Source organism: Emys orbicularis, chromosome 9, assembly GCF_028017835.1.
Source record: "Emys orbicularis isolate rEmyOrb1 chromosome 9, rEmyOrb1.hap1, whole genome shotgun sequence".
Taxonomy (NCBI): domain Eukaryota; kingdom Metazoa; phylum Chordata; order Testudines; family Emydidae; genus Emys; species Emys orbicularis.
The window spans coordinates 96648826-96662402 of NC_088691.1; the positions used below are offsets into that span (position 1 = coordinate 96648826).

Consider the following 13577-nt stretch of genomic DNA (forward strand, 5'->3'; position numbering starts at 1 on the left):
TCCCCCCTCTCCTCTTTTCCCCCCAGGCAGGCAACAGACCTCCCTCCTTCCCTGCCCAGGCAGGCAGCAAACCTCCCCCATTCCCTTCCTCCCAGGCAGCAAACCTCCCCCATTTCCCTTCTTCAATCCCCTCCCGCTTCACACTCACCCACCCTGCTTCATTTTCTTCTGCTGCAACCTCCCTACTGCCTTTACCCCACCCACAAATCTCCCCTTTTCCCCTGCTTCCTCTACCCCCCGCCCTCACTGCAAATCTGTGGCAGCCCCTACTGCATCTTCCCTAGGCTGGAAACCTACCCCCTTCCCAGTTGCAAACCCGCCGCCCCCCAGCGCTCTCACTCTTTTCCAACCCCAAGCAGCAAACCTCCCACTGTTGGCATGGTTATCATCCTCCCCCTTCTCCCACTCCACCTGCTGCATTTCCCTCTCCTTGACTGCAAGCCCCTCAGGATCCTCCTTGGGTAGCCCCCCAGGCTCCCACTGCCTCCCCAGTGCTGTAACCCGGGCTCTTAACCATCCCCTTGGGCTGTTCACTTCCTCCTCATCCCCAAGTGCAAATCTGCTTCCTGGCTGCCTGGAGGGGTGGGGGAAGGGATGGGGTTGTCTGTCTTGGGAGCAGCTGAGCTCAGCAACATTTGAATTGTGTGGGTGGGTGGGGAATAGATGGGAAAGTGCCAGCTAGGGTCTCCCTGCTGCATTATTTCAGAGGCATTGCAAAGTGCAAGGGCTTTGAGATTCATGTATTATTTTAAGTAGAAAATTAGTTTTAACCATCTCTATTTCCAGAGCAGGGTTTCTGGCTGCTGAATGTGGGCTTCCTTCTTTGCAATCCGGCTTCTCTCAGTCCTTGTGCTTCCCAGGCTGGGGTTTGTTTTATTTTCCAATCACAGGCCTGTCCTGATTTATAACTGGTCTGTTGCAGCTGAATAGATCCTTCAGCACAAATCAGTGGCAGATTGTGTGAGGTGCTAGAATTTCCTTCCCTTCCCCCCAAAGGGAATTTGATGTAATTGATTAGACCCAGATTTTTTTTTTCTTGGGTGATTTTGCTATTTTCTGGACCATCCAGTCTGTGCAGGTCACTTGCAGGGGTTATCTGGGTACATCTCACTTAATGAATTCCCTGCTATTGCAGGGGCCGCAGGCTTTATTGTACCTTGGTCCTTCCTATTCATAGCCTATAGCACATAATCATTTAGTCTCCTCTGGGCTGTAATACTTTGGTCTAATTTTTGTTGTTGGGCTTAGTGTGTCGGTGCTGGGGAGTATTGGTGGTCTGTGATATACAGGAAGTCAGACATGATCTAGTGGTTCCTTCTGGCCTTAAACTTTGAGGCCCTCAGCAATTTCCTAGGGTCTATGTGCTCTTTGCTGAGTTGTTTTAGCTTTCACACAGATAATGAAAGGGGCAGCGAATGTTCTCATTCACATATGTTAGTTGGCAAATGCACATGGATGGCTCTGTTTTCCTGCTGGATCTCTACTTATTCTATTGTTTAGGGCATCTTTAAGAAGCCCTCAATGTAAAGGGTCCCAGTCAACTTGAAAATCACAATTTGGCCTGAAACTTGTTTATCTCCAATAGTTGCAATTAGTCTAAAATCACTAATACTGAAAGAAGTTAGTAAAGTGTCCCTCTCGCCTCCAGCTGGTTTGGTTTGGTGTCAAATGAACACTGGATGTATGGTCACTTTCACTCTTTACCATGTGTTAGTCAGGCCCTGATCCTGCAGTTGGATCCTTGCAGGTGATGACTTGAGCCCTTGCAGAGCACCAGACTCTCAAGGGTGCAATTGTTCAATCGCAGGATGGGATCCTTAATCATTTTGGCCCAGATCCCCAAAGATATTTAGGTAGACCCCTAAATATGATTTCAATGGGAAATAGGTGCCTAAATACCTTTTAAGGATCTGGACCTTTCTCCCTTGCTGAAAAATACCCTTATAAACATTAACAGTGGAGCAGAAAATCCCTTAATTCTCAGTACACGCTGTATTGGAATGAAACTTTTTTTGAAATTGCCTGATATAAAAGATAAATTAAAGTTGACTGTGTCCCTTTAAATGTCATTACCCATAGACGGAGTGAGTACTAGATACTGAAATAAAGTTGCAGCCTGCGATGAGAGGGAGAGAAATCTAAAGGACATATGGAATCTGAACTGCAGGGTTTTCAGTTTGTGCTGCTCTGATTTTTGAATGTTTAATCCTTCTCTCTTTGATATTTCTTTTTAATTTGGAAAATCAAAAGGGGCTTGAAAGGTGACTCAGCTGTCTGGTGTTCATCATGTCTAGTGGAAGGCAGGTTATTTTTACTCACATACTTCAGATCTCAAGTGTCACCCAGCAGCCTTCCCTGTGCTGGGATGTGTACTGATTAAAAGGGCCAAATCAGACTCTACAACAAAGATACTAAATATTATACGGTCATTGGGATGGAGTGAGGGGAAGAGAGACACAAAACCAATGTGTCTTAAAATTTACTGCTTGAGCTAGTACCTAACTAGCGTTGAACCTGTGGGACATTATTGCTTGTAAGAAGTTTCTGTTAAATGGGAAAACCTGGCAAATATCATTATAAATTAAATGGAAAATTCAAATACAACCTCATGTTGCACAGCAAAAATATTTAATTATCACCTACAGGGAGGAGTTTCAAAGATGCTGCACTCAGGTGTCTTCAGTGGGAACAGAGTTAGGCCCAGGCTTTTGAAAATTTCACCTGATACCATTACAAGACTTCTTGTTTAAACAAGTTTGTAGGTATCCAGTGGACCAAATTGTCTGCACCTGGGCAACCCCAGTGATTGCAGAATCAAGCCCAATATCTTTTGTCCAATGTTCGAAAAGTTCTAGAAACCTTTTCAAATCATACCAGTCCTCATACTTCTTTGGGTAGAAGATTTATTTCAGAATCCTATGCCTTACCCGTAAAATGACTAGCATGCTGCTAACTGGGTTTAATTTCGAGACAACTAATGCAAGATACTATGAGAGGTAAAGCAACCCAATAGTCACTTACAAATTTTGAAAATGGCAAAACTTCATTCTCCCTGTTTCCTTTTTGAAATAGGAGTGTGGGCAGTAATTGTAGCTCAGTGTACAAACAGGTTATTGTCTTGGTTAATGGAAGACATTTGCCATGGTGTGCTTTGTGTTGGGTTAGTTTGCTAACTTGTTTTTGTGTGTGGAAATGTATAAACTCCAGACATCCAGCTTTTTGTTGGTGTATATCTAACTTAGAAAGAAGAATGTAGGGTTGCTTCTGTAGTTTTAAAAAAAGATAAATATTAACAAAATATCCCTATCAGTTGTGTTACCTGCTGGCATTTTTGCTACTGGTTATATTTTCAACCCAGGCGACAATTATTTCCCCCTATAATTTTTAATCCCAGTTAATATTCCCACATGTCCTTGCATTTTTTTCTAACTCCATTTGCTTCATTTGTAACTGTTCAACAATTCACACACGTTCTATATGGAATCAGCTCTTGTAAGATTCCTTGTTCTGGCACTTTTCTTCAATACAAGATTTTATTCCCAGGGTTTGTCTCATTAACACCATAAAACCATCACTCATAAACTGCACCCTGGATTTTTTCTCTCCCAAGAAAGTAAATTTCCTGGGTATTTTGAGAGCTTGTCTTGCTGTCAATTTATTCATGATTTCTGTCACTGGGAATGAGAATGGTCTAATGGTTGAAGCTCAGGACTGGGAGACAGGAAGTACCAGCTCTGCCACAGACTTGCTGTGTGCTATTGGGCAAGTTACGTAACTCTCTGACCCATCTGTAAAATTGAAATAATATTGCCCAACTTCACCAGGGGTAATTTGAGGAATTTAACCTGCTGAAGTCTGCAAAGCACCACGAACTCTAGAAGGTAGAAAGTATTATTGTTCTAGTGGACACAGGACACTGGTTAATTATTGGAAACAGCAGTAGGTTTTGCTAGCTGTCTCAAGAAATATGGAGCCTCATGATCTTTTCCAGTTTTTAGTCTGATTTTCTGTGGTGAAAATCTGAGCAAAGTTTTTTTTTTTTATTATTTTACAAAGAGTGCCATTTCTTTAGTGATTTCAGAGGTGTGAGCATATGAAAGGAGACATTTAAGATATCTTCCCATGCAGTATTAACCCTAATCAAATAATTTGTCATACGGGTGACGTTTTCAGAGGGGGTGATCAGATAGGCTTCAGTGGTTCTGTTAAACAGCTCTGGGGTCTGAAATCTACAGTCTTCTTCCTTAAAGTAGGATCACATTCCAACAAAACCTGCTACTTAGAATTGAAGAAACATTTCCACGTTTTTGACAGCCATGGTGACGTTCTGTAGGCATGTTAGCTGCAAAAGAAATTACTGGCTGCTCTAAAGATAACTGAATAGAAAATGACCCTTGTAATGTCTTATTTTTTAACTAATTTTTGTCTGCTAACAAACTTCTGCTTTGCCTTGGCAAATCCACCTCTGATGCTTTGCCTTTCATTCATTTCACTGGAATTCTTAAGGAAAGGCAGACTGTCTACAAAATGCTAGTTGCCTTGTGTGATTGTGTCTCCTTCTAGTGGCTGGCCCTGGCAAGTATAATAGCCTACTGCTTTTTCATAGCCCAAACAGTAGCAGCCTGTAGTTTTCACTCTCAAGGTCTGATGTTGAGTTCACTGTAATGACTGTGGTCTCTGTATGCGTGCAGCTGTGGTGTGTTATGCTAGGTTTCCTACTTCCATCAGTTTGTCAGTTGTGACTTCTCTTCCTTTGTTGGGAGCTGAACTTGATATTCCATTATTTAGGGGAGTAGGAAAAGCTATATTTAAATAATCTTTAATTCTCTGCAGCACATGTATTCAGCGAGGCACCAGACCCTGCCATAACAACAGATGCAAAACCTGCAGCCATATCTCCACTGCTATGATGATCAATATCCCTCACAATACACCTTTCAAGATCTATGGGTCCTTCACATGCTTATCACAACATGTAGTGTACCTCGTCCCATGCAGTAATTGCCCCAGTAATAATTATGTGGATGAGATGAGACAATCACTACACGTTCAAATGAACACTCATAAAAATGATAAAAGACAAAAACACCACATCACCCATGAGTGGACACTTTTCACTTTTCACACATAAGGGGGACATTTGGGGTCGTGACCCCCCCGCCCCCGATTTCTGCTTGGCATGTTGGGGGAGAGGGAGAAGGCTCTTCTCCTGCTGTGCCTGCCCCCCCGGCATGTTCAGCCCCTGTCCCTGGCAGCCGGGAAGGGAGCAGACGGGGTGGGACCAGTCGCTTCTCATGCTGGCTGCTCTGGGTCCCTGCTCTGTGCAGTGTGGTGGCTGCCTGCAAGATTCCAAGTGGGGAGGCAAGGGCTTCCACTCCCCTCCCGGGCCCGGCTGCCGCAGACAGGGGCCGAGCGAGCTGGAGCCCCCTCTCCCCACGACACATTTCTGGCTCGCTCAGCCCCTGAGCCGAGCCAGGCCATGTCCCCAGCCGAGCTCTCTCAGGCAGCCACCTTCAGTTGCATGAGAAGTGGCTCTTTCTCTCTCCCCATCCGGACCCGGCTGCCAGGGGACAGGGGCTGAACATACCCAGGGGGCAGGTGGAGCAGGAGAAGGACAGAGTCCCCCCTCCCCACAGGTAACTGGTGGGGTGGGGAGAGCATGGCGGTCCCTGCGCTGTGTGCAGAGTGGGGGGTTGCTGGGGAAGGTTCTGGGAGCAGGTTCCCTGGCGTCTGCTCAGCCAGGGCTGGCCCCAGCTAGGCCCAGAGGCATGTGGTCCCTGATCCTGGCTCCCAGCCCCCACAAGAGCTGGTGGGATTTTCTGCCCTGGCCCAGGGAAGTGGGGCTGGAAGTTCTTCCCAAAGGAGACACATGGGGTGGTCACATTCCTCCCCTTTACATTGTGCCCTCCCCCTCTCCCTCCCCCCACCTCCCGTATCAGGAGGCACACGTTGTCGATCACTCTGTATCTGATCTCTCGGTGCTCATCCTGAAAGGAAACCTGCACAACTCCTTCAAAAGGTATGCCTGGGAGCTTAAATTCATAATTTTGCTAGACACTAAAAATCATGGACTCAATAAAGACACTGGATTTATGTCTCCTGACAACAAGCCTTCTTTGCCCTATGGCTGCTGAAGTACTGCCCACTTAAACTTGAATGGTCTCTTGCAATGTGTGTTAACTCTTTATGCTTAACAATCTGTTTTACCTTGTGTTTAGTTGTAATACAGTAACTCCTCACTTAACGTTGTAGTTATGTTCTTGAAAAATGTGACTTTAAGCTAAACGATGTTAAGTGAATCCAATTTCCCCATAAGAATTAATGTAAATGAGGGGGTTAGGTTCCACTGAAATTTTTTTTCACCAGACAATATATATATATACACACACACACACACACAGAGTATAAGTTTTAAACAAACAATTTAATACTGGTACACAGTGATGATGATTGTGAAGCTTGGTTGAGGTGGAGGAGTCAGAGGGTGGGATATTTCCCTTACTGCTAAATGATGAACTAGCAATTGGCTGAGCCCTCAAGGGTTAACTCTCTCACTCTATGAGGCAGCAGGAATGGAGGGAGATATGCGCATTTCCCCTTTAAGTACACTGCCTTGTTAATTTGATCAGCTTGCTGAGACCTCAGCTGCTGCAAGCTCCCTCCTTCCTGAGCCCTGGTGTGTGTCCCCTGCTCTATGGAAGATGGGGTAAGCGAGGTGCAGGAGCAGGGGGGAGAGGGACACCCTGACATTAGCCCCCCTCTTCTTCCCACCCCCCCGCACAGCAAGCAGGAGACTCGGGGAGCAGCTCCAAGGCAGAGGGCAGGAGCAGCACATGGCAGTGGGGGGAGGGACAGCTGCAATTGCTAGTCTGCTGAGCAGCTGCTGTACAGGGAACTTAGGGGAGCAGGAGCTGATAGGGGGGCTGCTGATCCACCCTGGTTCCAAGCCCCCACCCAGCTAGCTGCAACGGGCTGCTCTTCCTGCAAGCAGTAGACAAAGCAGGCGGGTGCCAAACGACGTTAGAAGGGAGCATTACACAACTTTAAATGAGCATGTTCCCTAATTGATCAGCAACGTAACAACGAAACAACGTTAACCGGGATGCCTTTAAGTGAGGAGTTACTGTACTCTGAGTACCTTTCCCAGACCTGAAGAAGAGCTCTGTGTAGGCTCGGAAGCTGGTTTCTTTCACCAACAAAAGTTGGTCCAATAAACGTATTACATCACCCACTTTTTCTCTCTACATAAGTATTGTTATGATCTGGGAGAAGCCTTGCTATGGGTTATGTTAAAACCTGGTTCAAGCTGATGTGTGAGTGAGTCCTCCATTTAAGATAGCTGTAAGAGACAGTTACGGGACCACACCTAAAACAAAACCCAAGCGCTTGTCTATACTTAAAAGGCTGCAGTGGCACCACCGTTGTGCTTAGGTGAAGATGATACGTACACCGAGGGGAAGGCTTCTTGCATCAGGGTAGGTACTCCACCTTCCCGAGAGGCGGTACCTATGTTGATGGGAAAAGCCCTTCCATCGATATGGTGCTGTCTACACCAGGAGTTAGGTTGGTATAACTGTGTTGCTCAGGGGAATGGATTTTCCACACCCCTGGGCAACGTAGTTATACTGACATAAGTTGCTAGGGTAGACCAAGCCTAACAGAGTCTGCCCAGAAACTAGCGCTAGGCCCTGAAGGGGTGGAGGGTTCGACTAGCTATTGTGACCAGGTGGGACTGGGTGTAGATGTGTGAGAGAACACACAGAAAGAAACTGGGAAGAGATAAGACTGTCTGGGAGTAGGGAAAAAGCAAGAAAGCCAAGCAGTAGCCTCCGCCTGTGAGCACAATTGTGACCCTGGAAAAAGCTAGAGAGAGCCTTTGGTTCTGGTATTGGCTAAAAGGGCTTGGGGGCCTGTAAGCAAGAAACTTCTTTTTGTTCTTGGTTCCTTCTGCATTCAGAGGCACAGGATTTTGTACATTCTTTGTAAACAAACAAGTTTGTACCAAAGAAGTATCTGGCTGCCACCAATTTCTGTTCCCAACTGAATCACCCACAGAGCCCTGAATTTTGATTACCCATTCGAGTCAAAAAGGGCAACAGTGTTATTTATATAGAGCAGGGGTTCTCAAACTGGGGGTCATGCCCCCTCAGGGGGTTGCAAGGTGGTTACATGGGGGTCGTGAGCTGTCGGCTCTGTGGGGCTGACAGCCCCGAGCTCCCATTAAATTAAATTACCCCCTATTTTTAACTTGTAAGGGGGGTCAAACTAAGATGCTTGCTGTGTGAAAGGGGTCACCAGTACAAAAAGTGTGAAAACCACTGATATAGAGCTATAACTATGTCTTGTGCACTACATAAAAGACAGGATCCCTGCCCTGAAGAACTTGCAAACTTGGTTAGGCAAAACGTGACGCAGGGAGAGATGACATTCGAAAAAGGGCTGGAAATTGGAGTGTCAATGTGTGATGTTCAGATTTTGCATATCTTAGACATATCTGCTCTGAACATTAGATCTTGCATGTGAAATATTGCAACTGCAGTGCCCGCTACCCGTCTGACATAGATTGTTAGTTTGGTCCTATAGCTCACTTCCACCGGTTGCAGAAAGGGGTTTGTTTTGGCAGCACAAAGCTCAGCCTCGTTGCAGCTGGAAAATCTTGCTGCTGATGACAGCTTCTAATGTAGATCTTGCTGACTTGGTTTTGTGAGCGGGGAGCTCAGTAATGGTTATATTAGGAGAATTCCCAAAGGGTTCGACTGCCGTATGCTTTGCTGTTTATCAGACAGTACAATGCAGGCTGAAGTCTTTTAGTGAGTGTGTAATTGGCATCAGTGATCCTGTTGCATGTAACTTTCTAGTAATAACTGTGTTCTAGTCACTGGCTCTCCCTTAGGTCAAAGTATCTCAACACAGATATGAAAACCATTGTCTCTTTTTAATGATAGGGGGCAGTAAAGCAGAGCAAAAGGTGACAAGAATTTAATAAATCTGGACATTGCTCCAGACAGATGATTTTGGCTGAGCTGCAAAGTGGCTTGTTTTTCCTGTGCTGGAATTACTGATGTGGTGCATTGCTTGGTTGCATGTGTCAGATTGCAAAGTATGAGCAGCGATCCTTGTTTAGATATGGCTGAAGGTCTTTAGTTAGGTGGTGGGGCACATCAGGGACCACATTTTTATTTCCATTGCGCTCTAGGAAGATATTGTAGCTTACACCTCTCTGATGGATGAGTTCTTTGTGCCTGGCAGTGCACTTTGATACTAAAGCTAACCAGATCGTTACTGCTACACCAAATCTCTAAAATAGCCAAGTATGAGTAGAATTTGCAGGGGTGACGCACGCAGCAGCTCCCATAAGAGAAACAGCCATGCTGCTTTGGCTATCCACCAGGCTGGGGTTTTCCTTACATAGCTACACAAGGATATTATAAACACAGGCAACGGTGTAAATCTGGGTATTACCAGCCATCAGCACCAATACTATTATTGATTGAACTGCAAGTGAGCTTCATGTACCATGTGGTTATTCAAAGGCCGTCAAATGTCCTTTGGACAGTGGTCCCCAAATTGTGGGGCGTGCCCCCCTAACCAGGGCTGGCGCTTCCACTAGGCGACCCTAGGCGGTCGCCTAGGGTGGCAGGATTTGGGGGGTGGCATTTTGCCGCTCTCAGCGGAAATTTGGCGGCCGGGGGGGTCCTTCCACTCCGTATCTTCGGCGGAAATTCAGCGGCGGGTCCTTCACTCGCTCCGGGACCTGCCGCCGAAGTGCCCCGAAGACGCGGAGTGGAAGGACCCCTGCCGCCGAAGACCCCAGGCCCCCTGAATGCTCAGAGGAGGAGCGCTGCCGCCTAGGGTGGCAAAAACCCTGGTGCCGCTCCTGCCCTTAACGGTGCCTGGCAGGGCCTGAGCCAGCCCCAGACGGGGGGCAGGGAGGGAGCACCACCCAGCCCTACTCTGCCCCCAACTCCGCTCCGGCCCTGCCCCAGCCCCTGGCTGCAGCTGTGGCTCCAGCTCTGCTCCAGGCCCCCGGCTGAGGCCTCACTCCTAACTGACGACTTTGGCTCCAGCCCCTGGCTCTAGTCCCGGCCCCCAGCCCCGGTTCTGGGCCCAGGGGAGCACGGACACATTCCATTACTGGAGCGGGTGGGGCGCAAGAGGAAAAGTTTGGGCACCATTGCCTTAGGAGGACTAATATCTGCTGGATCCCATGGCAGAATATAATTTCTGTTCCTGTGTCACAAGTCATGAGTGCTCCATGAGCCTCCTTTGTCTTGCCATCAGAACTACCCAATAATATAGAGGCCATGCTCCTGCTTGTGAACATGCCTAAACAGATTGCTTCAGAATGGTGAGTTCTCTAGTTCCATGAGAGGAACTGCTTTGACTTACAGAAGCGTGCAATCTTTAGAATGGTGGTTAGGTTTCATTTTAGTGTCTCTGTGTAGATGCCCTCTATCAAATGGAACATAGGAATTTCCACACTGGATCTGACCAACAGTCCATCTAGCCCAGTATCATGTCTCCAATGGTGGCCAGTACCAGGTACATCAGAGGTGGTGCAAGAAACCCTCAACATGCAGTTATGGGGTAATCTGTCCCAAGGGAAAGTTTCTTCCTAACCCATAATACCTAAAAGTTGATTTAAGCTGGAAACATGAGGGTTTATACCCTTTCCAAACCTCTTGTTTATATTAGTAATATGTACCATTGTAACTGGATATTCTATCAATAGAAATGTCTGATCCTTTGTTGAATCCTGCTAAGATCTTAGTCTCAAAGATCTTTTGTGGCAATGAGTTCCCCAGGCTAACTGTATTGTGAGTGGGAATGTATTTCCTTTTAACAGCTTACAATTTGCCACCTTTCAACAGAGTTGAATGTCGTCTTGCTCCTGTGTTAAGAGACCTGATGAATAGAAGTTCCTGATCTCCCTTCTCTCCATTTGTTATTTTGTATACACTGATCACAAGACATAATAAAATAAAATAGTGACTCTGTTTAAAAAAAAGCAGGTGGGAAGTTCTAGTTTGGACTAGTCCAGTTGCTAGCAGCCTTGCTCTTATTCTCCTCCTGTCTTTCATCTTCCCCTTCCCCACTCATTTGTTCTTGTGTCCCTCTTGTCCTGCCTTTTATTTTTATATCTCTTTTTTTCTCCCCCCCTCCCCCGTAGTTTGCTTGTCTTCTCCCCACTCTGCATTTCCATATGTTTTTCCTTTCATCCCTCATTTGTGTGTGGTGTTCTTTACTACTTCATTTGTTTGTGTCTGCATCTTGATTAATCAAGTTGCAGGCTTGTGTCTGTGTTCTTGCCCAATTGCACTTTGACTAGATTCCAGCACCCAGTGCACAGTTTAAATACTGGTAAATTAATGCAAGTTACTGTATCTGGTATACTTGGTGGCTGGGATGTGTGTTTTTTTTAATTGTGCCGGGGCAATCTTCATGTGCCGTTGTATTCATTCACTTTGACACGATTTGCTTTTATTGTTCCACTGTCAGTAGCAATGGAGAATGTGAGACACCTGCTTTCTTTTTGTTCCCCATTGTAAGCTATTACGTATTGTTCAGATAATTATTAAATGCTGACGCTTCTGCTATCTTTTGACCTTTTAAACATTTATGAAATAAGAAGGCTATCACTTCATTAAGCTACTGTCAGGTTCCTACATTCTGGATATTATAGAAATTCTCTTTTAACCCTTCCAAATACAGTAAAGATTGATTTATAGCTGTACTCTTTTACAGCAGGAGATTTTTGGTTGGCCACAACCAGACTTGTGATGGTGATCACAGATGATCTCTCTCTCTCAGGAGGACCCGAAAATGTTTCACTGGCTCATCATTTCTGTAGGGATAAATCTTAGTTTCATTGAAGACTATGGCAAAACTCCCATCGATTCCATTGACTTTAGGATTTGTGTCTTAATGCAAGAAATCTCAATTAGAGATTAGTTGGTGGTGGATAATCCCCTGCTAACTACTATTATCTCGTAACATCTGAGGTAATTATTGAGGATTGTGAGATTTAATGTATCCTTTTTCCTCTTTCCTGTGGTACATACTGGTATGTTTTACTATGTGACTGTTCACCATGTTAGCGGCTCTGTAACAGCCACATGTCCTTATACATTGTTATCCTAGTCATGTCAGGAAATGAAAATGTTAAACCGTAGATTTCCCTAGGGGACTGGATGGCTCAGGGATTGGTAATAGGATACAGGTCACAGGTTCAAATCCAAATCAGGTTGGTAGGGACTGAACGCCATTAGCATCTGATAGCTGTTGGTGTCCTGTGTGCTTGAAATGAGATGGTGAACTCATGCTGGTTCCTTGTGGTTTGGTGTTTGTGTTCCCCAGCCCTCCCATCACCAGCATTCTTGCTCCATCTCCCTCCTCTCTCCCCAAAGTTTGAAGGGAGGTGGACCCTATCATGCTTTAACTTTATACCTCCATGGAGTCCCTTCCGTGAAAGCCTTTTCCAGCCTTTATTTTAACACAAAGTACTGTCTAAATGATGATATAAGATAATCTTTCTAGACTGTCTGCTTTTTGGAGCAGGGACCGTGCCTTCCTCTGTGTTTGGAAAGCACTCAGCACACTGTGGTCACTCCTGCAATGTAAATGATGAAGAATTGTAAGCAGGGTTGCAAGGAAAACTTGCATTTACTCCCACTTTGTGGGTGCATGTTGTTACAAAGCCTTCCCTGAATTTTTAGGGGAAGATTCTGCTTGTTTGCCAGGATTGAATGGGTGAGAAGTCTCTTACCAGAAGATCCTTCTAGGTCAGGATCAAGGCCCACTGTCAGAGCAGTGGGTAGAAGCTTCCACCTTAACACTGTCTTAGGACTTCGAAAAAGTAAAAGAAAACACTGTCTCTAGATGCTCCATCCCAGAGTTCACACTGATCCAAGTGCATGTTGGGACAGGACTTTGGTTGCTTAGTTCAGGCTGAGTGGATACTACAGTAGCGTGGGCATGATCAATAAAACTCCTCTTTATGCACCTCACTACTGAACCTTCGTGGTTGTGGTTGTAGAGAGCTCCCAGTCCCTGGGAACAGTATATTGTTCTTGTTTGCAGATAAATAGTGTGCCTGAGTCTCTGGCACCTTTCACCAAAACAAAAATGCACTCACATTTGAAAAAAAAATCAGTGAAAAAGATTTTCCACCATAGCCACTTAGAAGTCTAGGATGAATGTTGCCTCCTTCCAGGCCATATGGTATTCCCTATAGGTGAAATTCACCAGCACAAGGCCAAAGGCCCCAGTTAGGCCCTCGGAATAGGGCTTGAATGTAGGCCCTCAGAATAGGGCTTGAATGTAGGCCCTCAGAATAGGGCTTGAATGGGTGTTAAGTGGAGCAAGGGCCTGGCTCTCTGCATAGGAGTGAATTTCATATATCGGAGAGCTCTAGTCCTTACCATTAACGCTGTTTTACCATGACTGTGTTAGACTTTTGAACACAATGTTTTCTTCTGTCCAGGTTGTGTGAGAGAACATAGAGAAATAACTCTCCTGTTAGTAACCACCAGCTAACTTACGCAGCTTCCACATTTAGCATATGTCCTGAAAATGTC

General features: G+C 45.7%; 1 protein-coding gene across 1 annotated transcript in view; it reads left to right on the forward strand.

Moving 5' to 3' along the window:
• Nucleotides 1-13577, forward strand: part of USP13 (ubiquitin specific peptidase 13) — an 83368-nt gene that overhangs the window by 1011 nt on the left and 68780 nt on the right. The window lies entirely within an intron of this gene.